Source organism: Mesocricetus auratus, unplaced genomic scaffold (assembly GCF_017639785.1).
Source record: "Mesocricetus auratus isolate SY011 unplaced genomic scaffold, BCM_Maur_2.0 Super-Scaffold_4256, whole genome shotgun sequence".
Classification (NCBI taxonomy): domain Eukaryota; kingdom Metazoa; phylum Chordata; class Mammalia; order Rodentia; family Cricetidae; genus Mesocricetus; species Mesocricetus auratus.
In genome coordinates, this window is record NW_024429182.1 from 108,192,569 (window position 1) to 108,216,883 (window position 24,315).

The window sequence follows — 24,315 nt, forward strand, 5'->3', positions numbered from 1 at the left end:
ATGTCATTCATGTTACAGAGTTTATTGTTTTGTTTGTTATTAACCTAAGTTCTGGGGTAGCAACCTCTGCTAGATAACATGCACAGACATCTGAGCTAACTGCCCCAAACTGACATTTACTCAAGAAACAGATGTGCAGTTACACACCAGATAAGCAGCACTTGTTGGTTAGGCCTGACAGAAATCACCATTTGTCTCACTTTATTTATAGAATGGATTATGGTCTACAACATATTTCACTCAGGTCTAGTGTTTGACTAGATCTTCTCAAGAGTATTGTAGACAAAATAATTATAGAATATTCTCTCTCATATAGATGAAGAGATTCATACCAAATTATAAAATTATAAAAGGGTAAAACCAGGACTTGACACATAGGAATCCAAACCCAAATAAACTAATTTCTAGCTCTTTAAGCAGGTAGGACCTCTGCTCAATTTGATTCTATCAGAGTTTCAGTTTTTTCATCCATCAAAATGAGAGTAAGGACATGTATATCATAGGATTGCAAAATTAATGGAATAGCATAGGAAATTACAATAAAATAGTCAACAGGACAGACACATAGTCTGTCCTCTTAGAGATTGGGGGAGTGAAAGCAATCAGCCAGCAATTACACTTACCTATTAAAGGGAAGGGAAGGAGGGAGGGAGGAAGGAGAGAGGGGAGGGGAGGAGAGGAGAGATGAGGGGAGGGGAGGAGAGGAGGAGAGCAGAGGTGAGGAGGGGAGGAGAGGAGAGCAGAGGAGAGGAGAGCAGAGGAGAGGAGAGGAGAGAAAAGGAAAGGAAAGGAAAGGAAAGGAAAGGAAAGGAAAGGAAAGGAAAGGAAAGGAAAGGAAAGGAAAGGAAAGGAAAGGAAAGGGCTGGAGAGATAGCTAAGCAATTAAGAGAGCATTCCTGCTGTTGCAGAGGACCCAGGTTCAGTTCCCAGCACCTACATGAAGCAGCTCACAAACATCTGTAACTCTAGTTCTAAGAGATCCAACATTTGTTTCTGACCTCCTTGGGTACCTGCATACATATGGTGCATATATAGACTAGCAGGTACACACATATACACAAAACTTAAAAATAAAAAAAGTAAAGCGAAAACACGGTCCTATGGAATATACAATGAAGTGGCCTGAACTAGCATGAGGCTCAGAATAGGTCTCCTAAGAAGATGGCAGCCAAGCTGGGACCTGAAGCAAGTACTTGACCAGGTGAAGTGGGGTAGGGACATAGTATGGGTCATGGATTATACCACAGGGCGTTTGGATAAAGAATGACCAAAGAGCCTCAGAAAGAGTGACTAGATGGAGCTACATAGATGAGCCAATTTGGAGCCAGGGGCCTATGTGGACCAACTTAAAACTTTTTTTGTTTTTGGTTTTTCGAGACAGGGTTTCTCTGTATTGTTTTGGAGGCTGTCCTGGAACTCGCTCTGTAGACTACGCTGGCCTGGAACTCACAGAGATCTGCCTGCCTCTGCCTCCTGAGTGCTGGGATTAAAGGAGTAAGCCACCAACACCCGACTCAACTTATAACTTTTAAACAAAAGCAATGAAAAGAAGTTAGGAAAGGGGAAAATATAATTAGATTTGACCTTTGAAACTTCTAGTTCTTTCTGGGCATGGTCGTGTATGCCTGTAATCCTAGCAACTTGGAAGCTGAGGTCACATCTGTGAGCTCCAGACTAGCCTGGTGGATTTTAGCCCTGTGTGTGTGACTCTAGTCCTGCATCCTCAAAAAGAAACACCAACTACAACAAACTTCTATTCCTAATGGGAAAAATTGAGATTTTTTTAAAAGTATATTGTCCCCTCCATGATAATGATTTTGACAACTCCCTTATATACTATCCTAGAACCTCCATCCAGTGACAGAGGAAGCAGAGGCAGACACCCACAGCTAAACACTGAACTGAACTCCTGGAACCCACTGACAGAGAGGGAGGAGTGATGAGCAAAGGGGTCAAGACTAGGTTAGTGAAACCCAGAGAAACAGCTGACCTGAACAAGGAGGAGATCTTGGACCCCAGACTGATGGCTGAGAGGCCAGCATGGGGCTGATCCACACCCCCTGAATGTGGGTGTCAGTGAGGAGACCTAGGCAATATATGGGGCCTTGGGTAGTAGATCAGTATTTATCCATGGCATACAAATGGACTTTGGGCACCTATCCCATAATGAGGGATGCTCTCTCAATCTGGACACTTGGGGGAGGGTCTTTGCCCTCCCCAGAACAAAATGACAGACTCTAGAGATCCCCCATGGAGGACCTTACCCTCCCTGGAGTGGGGATTGGGTGGGGGACTGGAGGGGTTGGGGGGGAAGCAGGTGTGGAGGGGAGGGAGAGGGATCTGGGACTGACATGTGAAGCAAGCTTGTTTCTAATTTCAATATATAATAAAAAATTTTAAGGTATATTGTTTATTCTTTAACAAGTTCATACATGTATATGATACTTTTCAAATTTGTCTTCTTAAGCCAGGGTGGTGTCACATGTCTTTGATTACAGCATCGGGGAGACAGAGGTAAGCAGATCTCCGTGAGTCTGAGGCCAAGCTGGTCTATGTAGTAAATTCTGGGACAGCAAGGGCTATGTAGAGAGATGTGTCTAAAAAAAAGAAAAAAAAGTCTTCCCTGGAGTGGGAGATATCTCCGTGGATTAAGTGCTTGCCCCTGCAAAAGTAAGGATTTAGATTCTGGTCACCAGCACCCAGGGAAAAAGCCAGGCACCTTGCAAGCCCAGCACTCTAGAGGCAAAGATGGAACCTGTAAAATAAGATGGCTAACTAGACTCGCTAGAACGGGTCAGTCTCTTCATCAAGAAACCATGCCTCAGCAAATAAAGAAGAAAATAATGGGGAAAGACACTTAATGTCAGCTTCAGACCCACATGCATACATACCTGCAGGCTCAACACACATGCACACATGAATGCACGCACATGCATGCACATACACATATATGCATACACACATTTGCATATGCATGTACACACACACATCCACATACAAATCTACCTGTCTCTGTCTCCCCAATGCTGGGATTAAAGTGTCTTTCTTTTTTATTGAACTTTTCTCTGGTCTTACTTTGTAAAGAGAGTCATATATTGTTTTGAATGTAGAATCAGATGACTTAGAACAGCACAATTCCTGGCTCTTTCTTACTTTTGGGACCTAGGAAAAATCTTACCTAGGGCTCCCCGTGTTCTAGCCACATGATGCAATTGCTTCTCTTTCTAAGTGAGAATTAACCTCCAGCCTAAAAACAAGTGCGTGAGACCCACATGATACTTCTGGGAAACTAGTTTACCTGTTCTTTTTGTTGAACAAATGAGCAAACACTTACTAAGTATTAACTATGTACCCAGCACCATGTTGGCTGCTGAGATTACAAAGGTAGATAATACAAAGGCCCTTGTTTCAGGAATTTACAGTATAGTTCGAAATAGGCCAGGAATCCAAACCAAGCAATCACAACAAAGTAGCACCTGTTACAGGAGTAGAGAGAAGCAAGAAAGGAGTTACAGAGCTAAGACTTCGAGAAAGGGTTAGAAAAACTTACTAGACATGTGTGCTCAGGAGATACATGATGAGGAGATAAAAGTGTGAGCAGTTGAAGGATAAGGGGAAACGGAGTGGCCAGAGTAGCAGGAACAGTGAATACATTAGACCATAGATTAGGAAATAATTTACAGTGGTCTCATGAGATTATTTAATCAGCAGTAAACTGGATGAGTTGAAAAGGAAAGATTATAGACCAAAGGGCAAATAACCCAGGGTGGTAGTCCTGGCAAAAACAGAGGAAATTGATATTCTCTCGGCAGTAGTTGAGACTACCTTCCATCTCCTTAACATTAAATTGCACTGGGCAGCACAGGGTGATGACCATCTCACCTGCAGAAATGCTTGTAGAATCTAATCTTGTTCTCTGAATGCCATGCACACCTGTCAAAAGCTGACTCCCTGAGCTGAGGTGGGAGAGAGTGGGACAGGAGGAGAGAGAGGAAAACCAGGGCTGGCAATGGCAGTCCCAATGGACCTGCCATTGTCTTAATTTTTTCACAAGTATAATGATGCATTCCTGTGTCTGTTTCAGTTTGATGCCTTTTTAAAGACAAGAACGTCATTAAGGACTACTGCATTGCTTTTAGTACTGAAAGGCTTTATATACATAAACATCAGCAGAATAGCAGAATTGAATAAAAATCAAGATGTTGAGGTATGGTCACTAATGAAGCTAGTAATCCACAATTCGGTTCAAAAGGAAATAGATACTAATTATCATGTTCTTAATCATCCCATCAATGTTTAAAAAAACATGCACAAAAAGTTTGAGATGATTTTATATGATGCTTACACTTGTTTTTATTGTTAGTAGGAATATGGTTGCTCTTTCTCTTCCTTTCTGACCTCTGACCCCATTTATCCTTTCTTTTACTTTTCTAACTCCTAAACTTTCTGTAATAAAACCATGGTTTTAAAGTCCAGTTGTTGCTGGGCAGGCAGAGGCAGGTGGGTGGATCTCTGTGAGTTCAAGACCAGCCTGGTCTACAAGAGCTAATTCCAGGACAGGATCCAAAGAAACCCTATCTCAAAAAATAAATAAATAAATAAATAAAATGCTGTTGTTAAAAAAAAGGTAAATGAAATGAAAGATGAAGAGAAAAATGTGGCTGGAAGAAATATGTGATGATGGATGAAAAAAAGAGAGAGAATATAAGGAAAAGATGCGTTTGGGGGATTGAAAAAAAAAGACCAGATTTTCCAGAAAATTAGGAGGGAAAATATTTTTGTTCTCAGAGTATTTTAGTGTGCTTTCCAAGCCTTCGAATTCCTAAATATAACCAAGGATGATCATTTCAGAAGCCAGCCAATATAAACATAGCAGATGTTTATATTTCAACATTAGCAACATGACATCGGGTCTACAGAAGATCTTTTAAGTTGGCTATATTTATTTTTCTTAAAATTTTCCGCTTGGAGTCCTCCTTTACCCTTCCCTCACATGAGAATCTTAAGGTGTTAAGGAGAGGCAGAAATAAGAAGGAAGGGGCAAGAAAGGATAGATATTTCATCATTCTCAGTGATGGAAGAAGTTCTCTCAGCCTCACTCTGAAGCAGTGCTACTCAAATGTCACTTTGGTCCACCAGACACTTATGAAAATTCAGCTTTTGGTGAAACCCTAGTAATGTTCTTGCCACTGGAGTATAAAGATTTGAGGACAAGGTCCAGGAATTTAGGAATTTTTCAACCCAGTCTTATCTCACACTAAAAACGTCCCATTACTAAGCCGGGCGTTGGTGGCACTTGGGAGGCAGAGGCAGGTAGATCTCTGTGAGTTCGAGGCCAGCCTGGTCTACAAAGTGAGTTCCAGGACAGCCTCCAAAGCCACAGAAAACCCTGTCTCGAAAAACCAAAAAAAACCAACCAAACAAAAAAAAAAGTCCCATTACTATGGCCTCTTACTAACCTAATAATGCCATTTTGTTTGTTTTGGTGATGTTAAAACACCAAATAGTGAAACTTCTCAGAAGTCAGTTTATCAAGAAGAAGTTATAGTTCAAGATCCTGTATGAAAGTGAGTGAAATAAGAAATAGAACAGGTAACAGGCCCTGCTATACAAAGTCACAAACCCTGAGGTTTGTGGAGGGAAAGCTAAAGGATTAGCTGAGGACGTGGTTTCATTCCTGGCAAACACAGACTAGCTGTGTGCTCTCGTGCCAGTCATTTCTCTGGTTCACTTTGGTTTTCTGTCGGAACTAATCACCACCGCTTTTAAAATCTTTTCAGCTCTGATGCTTCAGGAGTCTAGAGAGGAGAAATCCTTAATTGACATGAAGGAAGAAAAAGAAGGATGTGTATTGCCAGGGATCCTGAATATCTGATATTCTAATGATGGAAATTCCCTCTTGTGTGCCTACATGCAGAAGCATTATTGGAGTGAAAGACTGGGAAACTTGCCTAGTGTGAAATTCTAGTGCCCTGTCTTCCTGGTTTTGGCAACCTTGTCTTGGGATTCTTCAATTCTTGTGAAGTAAGGCAGATACTGGAGTCAGGCCTTTTAAGGGTAAATGTCTCACTTGGGCATTCAGTCCTCAATTCTAAGGCCATTCTCTGTTGCCTGACTCCTTCCTCCAAAGTGGTTAACAGTCTGCACCCTCTTGCCCAAGGTCAGCCAAATGGCTCAACTGCCCATCTCTTATGGGCAAATCAATTATGCCAGGGACTCAGACCCTTGTCAACAACACCTTACTAAACTGAGTCTCCAGACACTGCAGATTCCAGTCAGCCCTGTAGCAGCCAAACTTCTAGGACATTGGCAGCTTGGGAAGTGACACTTCCTTCTCTGTGTTTAGGATAGTACCCTGTGCAAAGTGAGAAATAGTCCGGACTATGATAAGCACTGGAGAGAGAAGGACCTGCTGGAGTGAGATTATCAAGGCTCTCTATCATGCTGTTCTACCTTGTGACTCCACAGGCCTGGACTCCTTGACTTGAATCTACTGGACAGTCGGGCTACTCAGCTCAAGTCACTATAAGTGTGCCAGCTCCTGGCAGCTTTATAGGGTTTCCTGAAGACTCTGGAAATTCTATCTACATTCCTGAGGTCCTCTCCCACAGCTGAACTGCCTCCTGAGGTGCCCACTGGGGATGTGGAGACCCAGCCCACTCCTGGAGTTGTTATTTTTATTTCCAACCCCAACAGAGAGCAGCCTGAATCATGTGGCTGGCTAGTACAAAGGCTGTCTTTTATAACGTTCTTCATTGGAAGTTTCTGGTGTCTGGAGAGGACTTCCTTTCCTCCCATGGTTAATTAACAACATCACACCATTTCCCTTTCCTCCACACAAAGTCTGTGCTTGCCTCTGAGGCCAAGCAGAGAAGGTTGCAGGTGTGGCTAAACACCCCTTGAGGTTAACCTCAAGCTTAGGGCCATAATTTGGCCCAAAGTAGTGTGAAGTGTATGGTAGCTTCCATTCTGGTTGGCAAGTGGGCACATGCCCAGGGCAAGCCAAGGACTTGTTTTTTTAGTGTCCCAGTCAAGTGAGGGATGAGAGAAGAGGGTGGGGAACCAATGTGTGTTTGGCACATTTGTAAATTGTTTCTTCAACAAAGACTTAAAAAAAAAAAAACAGAGTGAAGCTTTATATATGTGAATGAGAGGCACACAAAAGAATGCATTGTCCTGAGATTTGCATGAGTAATTGTGCATGACTTCAGTCTTTCCGTTGCAATGTTAGGATGATTGTGGGCACTCCAGCATTTTCAACAGGGGGAAGAGAGGAAGGAGTTCTGAGGAAGGCAGGCTGAGCATTAGTAATAAAGATTGGGAAGCCTGTGCCTGAGGCACCCTGCTGGGTCCTGGTTTTTTTTTTTTTTTTGTTTTTTTGTTTTTGCTTGTTTGGTTGGTTTGGTTTGGTTTTTTGAGGGGAGGGGTTGCTTCAATTTAATTGAAGCACTTTCTCCTACTTCCTGTCCCTGCCTCCCTACTTCTCACTTCTCTTGATATTTATCTCCTGTCATCCCAGTTTTTACTGAACTATGGTTATAGCCAACCACAGAATAGTGAATGTTGTGCTGGAGTCCATATTTGGCCAGATGTGTTACCCTGGGCAAGCTAGCTATCCTATCTCATCCTCATCTATACAATAAGAATAATACTGACTTCTAGAGCTGTTGATGGGTTAAATGTGTTCATACATGTAAGATTTAGCACAACACCTGAAACATAGTATGCTCTCAATAAAAGAAGGATTATTATTTGTGTCCCTACTTGCTAACACAGAACATCATATGTCACCGATCAATGGTTTTCATCCTGTATGTCATAGTTGCTTGAGGAGTCTTAAAGTTGAAAGGACTAAGGTTCCTTTACTTTAGGGCTGAAAGCAGCTAATGATATTTTGGAAAGTTTCCCTGGGTAGTGATAGCAGACAGCCAGTTGAGAATTGGCTATTTGCTAAGTGAGTTCATGAATAAGCCAAGTGTGACCAGGAAGAACAAACCCAGGTTGTCCCATCTTTATGGACATCAGACATGATCCTCTTTTAGAGGACTGTCTTCGATGAACTAACAGAAAGCTAACAGGAGACATTAGAAAGTGTGTCAGCATCTCCTGTCTGTCAACACAGACTTATTGGTCAGGGTTTGGAAGAACTCCAGCCAGAAACTAAACTTTGAACTTTCCTCCAGTTTTCCTTTTGAACTGCAACTTGACCTTATTTTTTTCCCTAGATCTTTAATTTAGTGGACATAATAAAAAATTTAAAGACCTCAAATAAAATACTTACACCACTCTTATGTGTAATTATATACAGGTGATAGCATAATTGTAATTAACTGCTCTACCTAGTTGGCCCACAAAATTTACACTGACAGCTGCTTGTCAAATATTGTTGGGTAGCTAAATAGAAGTAAGAGTCTACAACCAAGGAAACTGCACCCCCAGTAATTATATGTTAATGCAAGAAGTACAGATAAACATTTTCAAGATCTAAGCACTGAGCCATAATCCCGGAATCCAGTTGTACAGAGGGAGGAGGGATGAGCAAAGGAGCCAAGACCGTGCTGGAGAGACCCACAGAAGCAGCTGACCTGACCTAGTAAGAGCACAAGGACCCCAGTCGTAAAGCTGGAGAACCAGCATTGAATCAAACCAAGCCCTTTGAATGTGGATGCTAGCTAGGAGGCCTGGGCAGCCTATGGGACCTCTAACAGTGGAGCCAGTGTTTATTCCCAGTGCACAAATCGACTTTGGGAGCCCATTCCCTATAGAGGGATACTACTGCAGCCCAGATACATGGAAGAGGGCCTAGGCCCTCCCCCAAATGATATGACAGACTTTGATGATCCCCAATGGAAGGCCTCACTATCCTTGGGGAGTGGGTGAGAGTGGTTTGGGATTGGTGGGGACGTGGGAAGATGGGAGGTGGGGGAAATGGGGGATTGATACGTAAAATAAGATTGTTTCTAAAATTAAAATAAAAATAAAAAAACACTTTCAAGAGGAGAGGAAATAAATGTGATGGAAACAGGGCACAGCAATGTAAACAAAGGGGCGTTAGAGTTTGCTCTGGAGCCACTTTTGTCTGTGCTCTTCAGCTACCTGTACCTCAGGTCTCTCATTTACTAAAGGTGGGTTTTGTTTCTTTCCAGTTTTGAGACAAAGAACAGGAGTTGTGAAACAGTCCTCAGAGTTATTAATATTACACAGTTTTCTGAGCAACAGGTTCAGCTCACCTATCGTCTGCCTCAGAAAGCTTTAGTATGTGCATGCATGTGCACACATGTGCTTGTGTGTACATTTGTATGTGTGTCCTATGTGGGAGAGAGACTATAAAGTAGTAAGACACCTGTGTTGGGAAGGCAGCTGCCTGGATATGAGAGCCTGTGAATAAAGAGGAATAGGACTGACTGTGAGCATGGTCCTACACACAGAGGAGGAAGAGCTGTTTCTACCCCATCTGTCACCTACACCTTCATCTAAGTAAAGGCCAGGGGAAGGGAGGACACTAGTCCTCAAGCTTGCCTTCTAGCCCTCATGCATCTTACAGGGAAGATGTCCTACTTAAAGAGGCCAGACTAACCTCCATTCACCAGAGGATCCCAGACAGAAATAAGTATCTCAATATTGGGGTTGCAAACTTGAACAACATACCAACTAATTAACATACCCTTCAAAAATAGACAGGAAGAGGAAATCCAGGACCACCAGATACCCAAGGAAACCTAACTGTTTCAAAAAGAACAGAGATGAGCAAATTGGAAGCAAAAGCCCAGAGGAAAGATAGGTTAGTTGAAGAGACAATTGCTGTAAGTTGCATCATCCTTAAAAATGGGTGGGATATTGTACAGGTTCCTATGGAAAAGAACAAATAAAAAAAGATTGAAAAGTAAAACTAAAACTAAGTAAAGTAGTAGACGGGTTGACTAATATAGGGAAAGAGGAGCACAGAAATGAATGATTCAAAAGCTAAATAAGAAAAAAATATGGACAGAATGGAAAATGTGAAAAATTGACAGTTCCATGAATTATGTCTCATACCTCTATTTGTATGTTGAAGCTCTACACAAATGCATACATACATGCACATATACATGTACACACAGTGTGTCACTTCATTTGGAGGCAAGAGTTGTACAGAGTCTACAAAAGTTAAATGAGATCATAGGGTAGAGCCCAATCCCACATGGGAAGGACGGAGAGAAAACTAGTTTTTTTGTTTTCCGGTGCTGGGTCAAGATATGAGCAGAAGAGAGATGTGTGCAAACAGGAAATGAACCCTCTTTAAAGAGTGACTGGACCAGCACCATAGCACTGGACTTCCCAGACTCTAGAACTGAGAAAAGACATTTGGGATGGTGAAACCACCCAGTGTGATGAGCTGGTTCTATGGCATCTGGCTAAGACAGCCCTAGTAAACAATGCACAGTCGCAAAGGAAGGATTCAGAAGCCTCCTTTCATTTGAAAAAAGTGCCCTGAGCAAAACACAACTCGTTGGGGAAGAGGCTCACAGAGCAGTAATGGGAAAATGTTCCAACCCAAGCAAGGCTCAGGGCTTCCCTGGGGCTAGCCGAAGTATCAGGAGAGACAAACTCTAGAAAATCTTTACTCAGATAAATCCTAGGGACATTTCAGAGCTAAGAAATGACAAAGAGAAAACTTCAGGCATATCCAGGAAAAAGAGATAAAAATGAGATTGCTTTTCAGCGAACCAAATATGGGATAGCAATGAGGTATAGAAGAAGAAAATGATTTTTTGCCACACTGAACCTCTTAGAAGAGAAAGTGGGTGGTACCCTTGAACGAATTGGCACAGGAGACAGCTTCCTGAACATAACACCAGTAGCACAGACAGTGAGATCAACAATTAATAAATGGGACCTACTGAAACTGAGAAGCTTCTGTAAAGCAAAGGACACAGTCAGCAAGACAAAAAGGCAGCCCACAGAATGGGAAAAAATATTCACTAATCCCACATCTGACAGAGGGTTGATCTCCAAAATTTACAAAGAACTCAAGAAGCAAGTCTCCAAAACACCAAAGGACCCTATTAAAAAGTGGGCTGCAGAACTAAATAGAGAGTTTTCAATAGAGGAGTCTAAAATGGCTGAGAGGCACTTGAGAAAGTGCTCAACATCCTTAGCCATCCGGGAAATGCAAATCAAAACAACTCTCAGATACCATCTCACTCCTGTCAGAATGGCTAAAATCAAAAACACCAATGACAATTTATGCTGGAGAGGATGTGGTGAAAGGGGGACACTCCTCCATTGCTGGTGGGAGTGCCAACTGGTTCAGCCACTTTGGAAAGCAGTATGGAGATTCCTCAGAAAAATGGGAATAAACCTACCACAAGACCCAGCAACTCCACTCTTAGGCATATACCCAAAAGATGCCCATTCATACAACAAAGATGTCTGATCCACTATGTTCATAGCAGCTTTATTTGTAATAGGCAGAACTTGGAAGCAACCTAGATGTCCCTCACCCGAAGAGTGGATAGAGAAAATGTGGTACATCTACACAATGGAGTACTATTCAGCAGAAAAAAATAATGGAATCATGAGATTCGCAGGCAAATGGATGACACTAGAAGAAACCATCCTGAGTGAGGTAACCCAGTCACAAAAAGAGAAACATGGCATGTACTCTCTCATATATGGATTTTAGACATAGATCTGGGGAGTGCCAGCCTACAATCCTATGGCCAGAGAGTCTGGGAAACAGAAACTTTATTTAGTGGCTGATCGAAGAAGAGGCAGACTCCCTTGGTTAAGTACTGAGCTGAACTCAAGAAAGCCAGTAACAGAGAGGGAGGACTCATGATCAAAGGGATTAAGACTGGACTGGTTTAACCCCCAGAAACAGCTGACCAGACAAAGGTTAACTCTTGAATCCCAGGCATCAGCCTGGGAAGCCAGCATGGGACTGATCAAGACCCCCTGAATGTGGGTGTCAGTGGGGAGGCCTAGGGAATCTATTGAGCCTTGGGCAGCAGATCAGTACCCATCCCAAGTATACACACGGACTTTGGACTCCCATAGAACAATGTGAGGTGCACTCTCACCCCGAACTCTTGGGGAAGGGTCTAGGCCCTGCCCTATATGAAATGACAGACTATGCACACCCCCATGGAGGGCCTCACCCTCCCTGGGGAAATGAGGGGATAACGGAGGGGGGGGGCTCGGGAGGAAGGGAGGGAATGGGAGAGGGACCTGGAACTGACTTGTGAAGAAACCTTGTTTCTTATCTAAATTTAAACTGGAAAATAAAATTTAAAAAAAATTAGATTTATTTGTTGAAGATGCTTTCTTTTTTCCATTGTACAGTTTTAGCTTCTTTGTCAAAAATCAAGTGTTCATAGGTGTGTGGGTTAAAATTAGGGTTTTCAATTCGGTTCCATTGGTCTACCTGCCTATTTTTGTGCCAATACCAAGCTGTTTTCAGGACTATAGCTCTATAATAGAGCTTGAAGTCAGGTATGGTGATGCCTCCTGAAGTTCCTTTATTGTATAGGGTTGCTTTGGCTATCCTGGGCCTTTTGTTTTTCCATATAAAGTTGATTAATGTTTTTTCCAGGTCCTTGAAGAATTGTGATGGAATTTTGATAGGGATTGCATTGAATCTGTAGATTGCTTTTGGCAAGATTGCCTTTTTTATTATGTTGATCCTACCAATCCAAGAGCACAGGAGATCTTTCCATTTTCTGGTATCGTCTTTGATTTCTTTCTTTAAAGACACAAAGTTCTTGATATACAGGTCTTTCACTTCCTTGGTTAACATTATCCCCAGATATTTGATGCTGTTTTTGGCTATTGTAAAGGGTGATGTTTCTCTGATTTCTTTCTCAGTCACTTCATCATCTGTATATAATAGGGCCACTGATTTTTTTGAGTTTACCTTGTATCCTGCCACATTGCTGAAATGTGAGTGTCAGTGAGAAGGCCTGGGCAACCTAAGGGGCCTTGAGCAGTGGATCAGTGTCTATCCCTGGAATACAAACAGTCATTGTGTGCCCGTAGCACAAAGAGGGATGCTCTCTCAGCCTGGACTCTTAGGGGAATGCCTAGACCCTACCCGGAGTGAAATGACAGACTCTAGATATCCCCTATGTGGAAGGAATTGGCAATAGGGTGGGAGGCTGGGGGGAAGGGGAGTGCGGGAGTTGGGGAGGGAGAGGGAACTGGGATTGACATGTAAAACAAGCTATTTAAAATTAAAATAAAAAATGATATAAAAAATTAGATTTATTTATTGTATGTGTATGGGTTTGGCCTGTATGTGTGTATGTGCACAATGTACATTCCTGATGCTTGCAGAGGTCAGAGAAGGGCAATAAAGCCCCTGTGAGCCACTATGCGGGTACTGGAAACAAAACCCAGGTCTCTATAAGAGTGACCTCTTAACCACTGAGCCATCTATCTCTCTACCCCTCAAAAAAGAAAATAATTTTGAGTTTTGAGCTATGTACTCTGCTGGCCACAGTGGCATGCAAATACAATAGCAAAATACAAACATTTTCTTGTCTGCAAAGGTTCAAGGCATTTGTCTCTTGTGAACTTTCACCTGAGAATTGTTTCTTCCAATTATAATCTATGTGCTGCTGAAGCAAGCACTCACTAAATTGTACTAAATTGTACAGGGAAAGATATGGACACATGGAACAGTGATTGGGAGAGAAACTTATAGACACGCAGTTGTTGATCAGTTTTAATGCCCAATATGGGGGAAAAAGTAATCAACCCCAAATGAGGAAAATACAGCAAGTGTTGTGGAAGAATAACCTGGTAAAAATATGGATTGAAAAATTTATACTGTATGAAAAGTAATTTCTATAAAATACTTAAACCTAGTGGGGGTAATGTGGTTTCACAGAAAAAAACTTGCAGACGACTGGAAGAGGTGGATCAGTGGGTAGAGGGGCTTACTGTACCAGCCTGATCACCTGAGTTCAATCCCTAGTGCCCACGTAGAGACAGAACCAACTCTACAAATGTGCCTTCCAACCTTCCCCAAGCACAGATAGGTCTGCACACATACAAAATAATAGTAAATACCATAAAGACTTCGTAAAATGACTGCAGGCATGAGCCATGCTCTTGGATGGAATTATCAGTATTGAAAATTTGTCAGTTCTTCTTGAATTGACCTTTAAACCTAATAAGATCTCAATTAAAAATTGGAATAGGAGGAGGAGGCTTGGTGAACTGATTTCTACAGCTCATCTGGAAGAGGTGCAAAGATTTCCACTGAGCTCACGTTTCAACAAGCCAACAGCACAGACTCAGTAAGCTCAGTCTAGGTCATGGCAGTCAGTGAAGACAACAAAGTTCTGTAACAGTTGTAGATCCTATTAAGACCGAATCCCCCTGACACTACTGTTTAGAGCCGAGTGTTTCCACCTGCTGCAGATCCCAGGCCTACAGGTTTTACTCCCCTGACCTCTCAGTTGAATGAGGTGACTCCCCAACACCATCTGTGCTCCGCAGCCTAGGGGACTGTTTTTATGAGTCTTTGGGACTCTTGGTTTCCCCTCTGCTCCTCACTCCCAGCCTGATATGCAGTGGAGCTAGACTGATAGCAAGCTGCTGAGGTTAGCACACTCAGTCCCAGGCCCTGGAAACGGAATGACTGAGAACTGAGAGGAGGAGGGGACGGAGACCAGAGATGAGAAAAGCATTTGCCAGGAAACCAGGCTGGGGGGGTGGGGAGGCGGGGGGTGGGAGGGGCAATTAAGTGGAAAAGAGAAGTTGGAGCAGGGCTCACAGAACATCTTGAGGTCAGTAAAGGAAGTAGGAGGGAGGTAAGAACTAAATGTACAAAAAGTTTGAGTCTTAAATGGGATAAATATATATTTTATTATATGTAATATGTAAATGTATGATATATAAAACAATATAAATGTAAAAGCATGGACTCATCATAGAACAGGCCAATTAAATAATCAAATGCCCTAGTGACCCCCAGAGTGTTATAGTGGGGGACAGGGAAAGGACACTGGGCATAGCAATGTGACATGGAATAAGTTCCTTACCCCCTGAATTTTACCTCTTAGTCTGGGTCCTTCTAAGCATGGCATGAGTACAGAGAAGTAATGTTTCCAGCCCTCTTAATCTGCTATTCAGTGAATCTGGATTTCTTTCTCCTTCCAAAGTGAATCACCTGCAGCCTCTCACTACCCAGGGGATAGACCAAATAAGCCTGATTTGATTTCTAACATTAACAAGTGTGTGTTATTTGCAGGCTGCATTCTAAGTCATTGTGGTTAACTACTCACTCTTCACAATAGCCCTGTGACATAAATACATTATCATTCTTAATTTGCAAATGAGAAAATTTTAGATTCAAATATGTTAAGTAATTTGCCCTAATAGCTAAGAGAATGAAAAGGGGCTCTAACTGTCAAGCCCATGATCTGTACCACTTAACTGTGTTCCTTCCCAACAAAAAGACAGGAACTAGAAAGCAAAGCCTTTGCAAGGCCTGGTGGAGGCATGCAGGGGGCTCCCTCTGTGTGGGATCAACTGTCAGAGAAAGCTTCCTAGAAATCCCCAGTGAGATCCGAGGGGACACCACTGTCAGAATGAAGTCCTAACACCCTTAATGGCACTCTGAAGGTCTGAGGTGGCTCTGAGAGGACACTAACCGCAGATATAGCTAGGACAGAGCTGCAGCTGGTCATTGCCTCATGTTTTGAAAGTATCTTGAAATCTAGGAGCACTGTGTGCTAATATGTCCAAACAGAAGTGTTGGGGGTCAGCAAGTAGGCTGAAGTGAATGGAATCAAAGTCTGCCAATGTGTTTGCTGCACTGTTCACTCTAATTCAAAATGGTCAGTCCAGGTGCGGTAGAGAAAGAGCCTTGGGAAGAGAGGTGAAGGAAGGAGATGCTGTCTAGGGAAAATGAAAACACACATATAAAAACAAACAGAAACCTAAAAGAAATGACTATATCATCTATTCATTGATTAATGTGTGTGCATGATACTATGTTTCAGATGTGTCTTGACCCTATGACATTTTCAGGGTGCCCTAAATTCGCTGAGTTTCTTCTAAGTCTCTCATTTTATTAAACACTACGGCATGATACCTGGGAGTATGTCAGATGCTATACACAGAGCTGTCTTTCAGACAGACATACTCTCTGCTCACTCCCAGTGGCACATGATAGGGGTATATAGTAGTTATTGGTAGCCATCTACAAGTAGGGTAGACTTGAGGAGCACAGCAAGCCAATTGGGTCTAATTTTACCAGGGGTAGGCACTCGGGAAACCCACTAGCTCTACATGTGCTCTAGCTACAGTGTCGTTTGTTCTTAATAGTGGGATAATTTGAATTTACAAAGTTCTCTCTTACTAGTCTAATATCTAGCAGAAATAGGAAAAGTTTTTTTTTTAAGTGCTACACAAGATTAGGCTTGGCTCCTCCTCTCTCCCAGTGGATTAAGTCCCTAAGGCAGCAAGGATCAGGATGACTCCCTTTTCCTGGTTCTCACATCTTCTTGTAATTTCCCACTTTGTGCAGTGCCTGTGTTGGGCTTTGTTGGGAAATGGGAAACGTGATGCATGCTCCTTTTGAAAAAAGTGTGTGTGTGTGTGTGTGTGTGTGTGTGTGTGTGTGCCCCTCCTTCTCTTTATTTCTCTTAGAATTGCTTTGAAAGAAAAATACATTTTGAGAAGCCCATGTGGAGAGTAACAGAAGCCCCTTGTGGACAGCCACTGGAGTGAAGTTGGAAATACATTTTTTTATATATAGTTTAGTGTGTTTGGTTTTTTTGTGATTTTTTTTTATTTTTATGTGTATGGGTGTTTTGTCCGCCTGTATGTCTGTACTCCATATGTATGAAGTGTCCATGGGGGCCAGAAAGAAGATACCAGCCCCCTAGTCTAGTTTATAGAAGCAGTAGTTTGCCTTATGACAAATCATAAGCCATAACTATCCAGCCTGTCAATTCTCAGATTCTTCATATGCAGAAATGATGTAAGCTTATGGATGTTTGTTTTTTCATGCTGCAAAGTTTTGGTGGCAATTTGTTTTGCAACAGTAGATAAGCAACATAGCGCTTGCTCTTTGTCCTTTGAGTACCCTGTTCGTCCTGATAGGGCACTCACACATCGTGTTGTAATTACCCATTTGCTTGTTTATCATACCACACTGTGAGCTTAGGGAGATCATATTTCCATTGCCTGTGCACCTTGACCACCTGGCACACATCAAAATGTGTTGTTGGCTAAATAACTTTCACTAAGGCAGAGCGTTAGGATTGAAAAAGCATTCGTGTTTTTATGTTCTCATACATTCCTCAGGCAAGCCTAAGAGGTCAGTGCACACAGACAGGGAAATAGAGACCTATTGCCTCACTTACATATCTGACAGTCGGCACCTAATAAAATCAAGACTCAAACCCAAGTCACCCAGTTCCTAGTGTATGCTCCTTCTCCTAAGCAACTGTTCTTGCTTAGCTGGAAGAAAAGCTAAAGAAATCAGTACCCAGTTGTAGGCGGAGCTCCATAGAAGGATACTGGATAAGAATTGGCTCATTTGTGGGGCTAGAGAGATGGTTCAGTGGTTAAGAGAACTGCTATTCTTCCAGAGGTCCTTAGTTCAATTCCCAGCACTCACATGGTGGCTCACAACCATCTATAATGGGATTGATGCCCTCTTCTGCTGTACAGATGTATATTCAGAGCACTATATTCATAAAGAAATCTTAGGTGGGGAAAGTGACTTGTTTGTGAGTTGACCAGTTCTGCAGGACTCACTCTCCAAAACATTCAAAATCTCACTGAATACTTACAAAAATTTTGAAAGAAGAACAATTTGGTCTTCTTTTGTGGATAAGAAAACAAAGGCAGGATTTCATCTATGTGGTAGCCCTTAGACTCAGACATAGTCAAACTCTTAGTTGAAGGCCATTTTAAAAGTTTTACTTGTTTTATGTGTATGGGTGAGGATTTTGTTTGTTTTAAATTATTTTATTTCTTGAGATTATAATATAGTTATATAATTTCCCCCTTTTTTTCTTTCCTCTAAACTCTGCCATGTATCTTCCCTCCCATGCCTTTACTCTCTTTCAAATTCATGACCTCTTTTTCTTTCATTGTGTTTTATGCATATATGTACATGTTTTTACATCATAGATACAACATGCTCTGTCTGTGTAATGTTACCTGCATATATGTTTTCAGGGCTGACCATTTGGTATTGGATAACCAATTGGTGTGGTCTTCTCTGGGGAAGATTATTTCTCCCCATCTCAGCATTCCTTAGCTGACTGTAGCTCTTGGTCTAGGTTTGAGTTCTAACGAGCTTTTCCCCATCCATGTTAGCATGTCTATTGGTGTCATCCCTGCTCAGGTCATGTTTAGGCAGCCATGTTGATAAAACTTCATATTTTACCTGCATGTATATCTGTATTATGTGCATGCTTGGTGCCCAAGAAGACCAGGAGAAGGTGCTGGGTCCCCTGGTACTGGAGTTATGAACACTTGTTAAACTGCTGTGTAGGTGCTGGGAAAACCTGGGTCCTCTGGAAGAGAAGCCAGTGTTTCTTAATCTCTGAGCCATCTCCCCAGCCACCAAACTGCTTCCTTTTTCCAACCCTATACACCTAGGTTTCAGCTCCAAGTCTAATTCCTGATTACAGTAGCAGCACAAGGAGCAAGATACCACAGTCTCAGACCTGTTTAAGGTAAAGATGCTACCTAAATGGCTGTGTTCTAGCTCATCTGTAGATGTATGTTAGGCCCCATCACCAATACTTGGGACCAAGGTCAATGCTTTATATTATTATGTGAGTTAAGAAATACATTATTCTGCCTGGAGACTTCTTCAGTTTGCACACTTTTAAAATGGGAGAAATGATCATGGTTATGATCAAATGAGATTTTAGTTTGGGTTTTGGTTTTGAGTTTTTGTCTCTCTATGTAATCCTGGCTGTTCTGGAACCATGTAGACCAGGATGTCTTTGAACTCACAGAAATCCACCTGTGTCTGGCTCCCTAGCACAGAATTTAAAGGCGTGCGCCACCATACCCAGTGAGATTTTTTAATGTGTTTATATATATACATGTGTATCTGTGTTTGTGTGTGTATAGGTACATAAGTGTACACATAAATGTTGATATATACACACACACAGAGGCCAAAGGAAGGCAAAGGATTCCTGGAGTTGGACTTACAGGAAATTGTGAGTTGCCCAGTGTGGGTGCTGAGTATTGAACTGGGGTCCTCTGCAAAAGCAGCAAGCATGCTTAACCATTGAACCATCTCTCTGGTCCCCGCTTGGTGCTTTTGAGACAGGATCTCTCACTGCCCTGGAACTTGCTACTGAGCTCACTGGCCCAAGAGCCCCAGGGATCTTCTAGTCTCTATTTCTCCAGCCCTTAGATTGTAACCCTGTGCCGCTATGCCTGGCTTTGTGGTCGGGGTGGGGTGTTGTTGTTGCTGTTGTTTCCTAGGCAATCATTTTACCAACTGATTTCACCCCAGCCTGAGAAGGCATATTTTAAATGACTACCACATAGTAGGTGTTCACAAGCATGTACCCATTCTTTTCTCCTTCTAGCTGTCTCCTATGTTCCACTTTTCAGGACAAGGACGCACCCTTTTGTGAGCCTCTCTTCTCTATTGGAAGCTGGAAGCTCAGCAGCAGGTGCAGAGAGCCTAAGTGAAAGCTCGTCAGGACCCTGTGCGTCTCCAGTCTGAACCGAGCTCCTCCGTGAGTTTCCGTTCTGCAGCTGCGCAGTGAGGCTAGAGACCTCTGCCCTTGGAGAGCAGGTATGCTGAGGAGTCAGACATGGAGTAAGCCTCAGCTGTTCTGTGGGCCATAATGGACTGTGGCTCAGGGCTGTCTGACTCCATGTAGAGTTGGGTAAATTTGGTCTGTTCCCATTCTTCCAAGAGACCTTTCACCTTGAGGGCTCAGTGACTAGAAAAATACTTCAGAAGCCAACAGCTTCACATTCTCCAGTGAGCTACGGAGCAGACTGTGGTTGGCTGGATATCAGGCCAAACCCATGAACTGTGAGAGGGCTCTCCGTCTGGTCCCAGGAAATAGAGTGCAGATTCACATGCTGGAAGATACAGCTTCCAGTCAGGAAGAAGAGCTCGGCTCTCTTTTTGTATGTCCCATCCAATATGCAGGCTTCACAGTTGAGCAGTGGAGGGGATCAGGCCACATTGGTCAAACACTCATACATATAAAACATAATAAAATAAATTGTAAAAAAACTTTTGTCAAATATAAAAGATACCTACCCACTTTCAGCCTTAGTTCTCTTGTCTGTAAAGCGATAGTGATAGGAATGTCTGGTTTGCAAGTCAGAGATGAAAACCACACGACATTACAAAATGTAAAGGGCAGTGTTCAGTTAGTCATTTTACTATTGCATTTCATTTGGAGAGAGGTAAATAACAGTCACAGTTGGGGACAGTACATATAAAATTTGACATAACTCATTCGACTTGTTTCAAACAATATCTATTGGAGAACCTCTTAAGTACTAGCATATTGATAATGAATGGCCTTTGGACTAATGGAGCTCATGCTTTTGCAACTGAGACAGATGGGTGAGTAAGCAAATTATTTCCATCGGGGCTGAGTGATTGAAAACAAGAGAAGATGCTCCAGCAGAAGAGTGGAGGCGGGTACTTACACAGCTGAAGGAGTCAAGGGAAGGAGGCCATGCTGAAGTAACAACTCTTGGATCCTGATGATTGAGTTTTAAACGATGACCCAGCTGCAGTTCCCCAGCTGGAGTGAATGTTGTTGTGATTCCCTTAAGAGCATAAAGAAAAAGCATAGAAGAAAGAAAGTTCATTGTGGGAGGAGGGGGCATGGAGTGCTGTCTGTCAGTAACATGATCGAGTATAATCAGCCACAAGGTATTCCCAGAAGACCTAGCCTGCTTAAGAGCCAGGCTTTGCTTGGGAGACAAGGGGGATGAACACAAAAGGAAAAAACAGTATGACTTATCTGTGCATGTGCATAAACGTGTGTGCGTGCGTGTGTGTGTGTGTGTGTGTGTGTGTGTGTGTGTGTGTGTGTGTGTGTGTGTGTGTGAGACAGGAATTTACTAGGTAGCCCAGGCTGGTCTCTAACTCATGGTAGTCTTCCTTTTTCAGACTTCCAAGTGATATATACTACCATATGCAGCAATTAATCTTTTTCAAGAAAAATAACTGAGTGTAGGACGGACACAAAAGGGAAAGCCTGGAGGCCAGGAACCTGAGAGCCTGTGGAGATAAGTGACCCATCTAAGCTGCTTAATCAGGAAGCTACAAGAGACTAGACCTCAGCCGGGCGTTGGTGGTGCACGCCTTTAATCCCAGCACTCGGGAGGCAGAGGCAGGCGGATCTCTGTGAGTTCAAGGCCGGGCTGGACCGATAGCCTCCAAAACAATACAGAGAAACCCTGTCTCGAAAAACCAAAAAAAAAAAAAAAAAAAAAAAAAAAAAAAAGAGACTAGACCTCGTTCTTAGACTTAACTGTGTTAATTCACTTGCTCCTTTCTCTACATCTCTGAAGCCTGCCTATCATGTAAAAATGTAATAGAATAACAATGATATGTGAGCAGAAACATAAAGCTACCGTAATCCCAGCAGAGGCAAACAGATCTCTGTTAGTTCAAAGCCAGACTGTTCTACAAAATAAGTTCCAGGATAGCCAGGGCAGAGAAAACCTGTCTCAAATAATAATAATAATATATATATGTATATAATATATAATCCAAAAAAAAAAAGCCAGGCGGTGGTGGCGCATGCCTTTAATCCCAGCACTCAGGAGGCAGAGGCAGGTGGATCTCTGTGAGTTCAAGGCCAGCCTGGTCTACAGAGCAAGGTCCAGGACAGCCTCCAAAGCAATACAGAGAAACCCTGTCTCGAAAAACCAAAAATAATATATATATATATAATAAAAATAAATAAAAACTACAAAAGGCCAGCTAGTCATGAGCTAGCCCAAAACTCTCCCAAATCCATGGTTTGCAGTTACTTTAAAGTATACCAGGCATTTTTGTTTTCTGAGCATTCACTTCCTAAGGTCTGTCTTCACAAGGAAAATGAAAACTTTTATTGGAATCAGTCATTCATCCATCCTCTCATAGAATGTATTGACAGCACTTTAGTCTAGTCTTTGATTGATTCATGGGAAATGAAAGGCAATTCTGCCCTCAAGGAACTCATGGCTTAGTACAGCTATGAAAAGTAGGGAGAATGCTTGGCAGTGTGAATGCTAATCCAACAAGAGGGGTGTGCTTACTACTATGGGAGTTTGGACAAGGACACCCTGAAACAGAGAGCCCTTGTGCTAAATCTGAAGGTCAAAGAAGAGGGGGCAGAAGTACCCTCAACTAAACAAAGACTGGATGTTCTTTGGGACTACAGTGACTAGAATTCAGGAACTCAGTCATGATGGAAGTCCTAAAGCTGGACATATGCTTTGTCTGTTTCTATTACTACATCAGGCTTAAAATATGACTTCCCACTGGTTAAAGACACTAAAATCCAGTCCTGCTCTCCCATAAATTACCAAAGAGGTGACACTGCTCTGCCATCTCCTCATCTCCTATTCCAGTGTCTGCTTCACCTCTGATCTCAAGGATCCTCCAACAGCTGAAAAACCATGCCAGCTCCTCCCAGGCAGTGCCCCAGGCTCCTGGTTCATTGTCATTCAATTCTCTATCAAATATTAGCTTATACACTCAGTTTCTGGATTAGTTTTTTGTTTGTCTGGCTGGTTGGTTTGGTTTTTGAGACAGGGTTTCTCTGTGTAGCTTTAGAGTCTGTCCTGAAACTCCATCTGTAGACTAGGCTGGCCTCGAACTCACAGAGATACACCTGCCTCTGCCTCCTGAGTGCATGCATCACCACTACCCGGCTCTTGATGGCTTCTACACAGTGAAACAGGAGTACAACGTTCCCTCCACTTTGTTCATGACTACCAGATAGTTTAAGGCATTTGCCCTGTGAGAGGTGTCTGCATTCAACATTGTTTTTCTTCTACTTGTCCTCAGTGAGGCACACACTGTCACCATTTTCTCCTGAGTACATTGTTTCTTCATGGTTTTTTGTGACATTCCCTTCTCTGAACTTGCCACCTACTTTTTGGCAGCCTCATTAATGAATCTCTATCATGATACTTGTCATATTCAGAGTTTTAACCATCTATTTTGGTCCTCCCACCAGACAAAACTCTCTGTGGCCTACTCATTTTTCTTCTCTAGTTCCTACACATGGTGACATCAATTAATATTTAAAGAATGAATGGACAGAAATCTTTGGAATAAGCTCCTATCGACAGAACATACTCTAAAGAATGCCACACAAAAGCTGGTGTATGTGAGTGTCTGTGTGTGTGTGTGTGTGTGTGGCATCGGTCCAGGAAGTCTTGTCACAGAGAACCTGGGTCTTGAGTTAGTTTTGAGAAAGATGCTGTTTCAGAGAGCAGAGAGAAGACAATATCTTGGACTTTAATTGCTTTGAGTCCTGTCTGTCCTCATTTCTCTAGGCCCAGTTCTTTGGGCCTGTGCTACTTTGTATGACTCTTATTCATGAACTAAGTCCTATTAATGATATATTACTTGACCTGAATTTTGCCTCAACATTAGTGCAGTGGAAATCACTAAAGAGAAGAAAATTAAAGTTAATACTTACTGAAAAGAAATGGCTACTCTCTGGCTTATTATTAGAGCTGGCCTTCAATCTAATTTTTCATAGTAAGATCAAAAATGCTAGGAAGTCTGACTGTATACCATATGCTAGGAGTCCTCAGCCAAGGCCAAATATGGGAAAAGTCAAACAGAGTATAGGAAACAAATGAATGAATCATAGTGTTGGGTAAACTGCAATTTGGCATAGACCCATAAACACAAACCAAAGAAGTGTCTCTGTGAAGATGTAAGAAATAGCTTTGGAAATGTTTCAGAAATGGATTTGAATTTGAATTTGACCCAGAGGACTGACTACAGCTGAACCTTCTCCTGTGAACCTAATATCAAATGTTTTCCACTAGATCATATCTGCTCACCAGTTTGTTCATGGATCATGAGTGAGGCTCCCTGCAGAGTGAACTGTACTCTAAAATGACACTGGCCATCAGGATGCATGCCTACCAGAGCCAGGCTGATCCCTAACTGTGGGAAGCAAAGATAATACAGTCTAAAAGTTGAGCAATGGAGTGAATTCTGGGCTCAAGATTGTGACTAGCTGTATACTGTTTGGTCTAATATCTGATTTGTGACTTAGTTATAATGAGATATTTTAGTTTGTGAAATTGCTTATTTTATGGCTGAAGTCACCTTGTGAATAAGTAGAACTA

The 24,315-nt window shown here is 42.3% G+C and overlaps 2 long non-coding RNA genes across 5 annotated transcripts in view; one reads left to right on the plus strand and one right to left on the minus strand.

Moving 5' to 3' along the window:
- The window catches only part of LOC121133032, a 56,635-nt gene extending 35,690 nt beyond the window's left edge, over positions 1 to 20,945 (minus strand). For all 3 annotated transcript variants that reach the window (XR_005869776.1, XR_005869775.1, XR_005869771.1), the window contains exon 1: positions 20,653 to 20,945. This is a non-coding gene — a long non-coding RNA (uncharacterized LOC121133032). The remainder of the gene's footprint in view (positions 1 to 20,652) is intronic.
- LOC110341632 overlaps positions 1 to 24,315 on the plus strand; it is a 123,220-nt gene that overhangs the window by 58,027 nt on the left and 40,878 nt on the right. For both annotated transcript variants that reach the window (XR_005869768.1, XR_002383598.2), the window contains exon 3: positions 19,588 to 19,774. This is a non-coding gene — a long non-coding RNA (uncharacterized LOC110341632). The remainder of the gene's footprint in view (positions 1 to 19,587; positions 19,775 to 24,315) is intronic.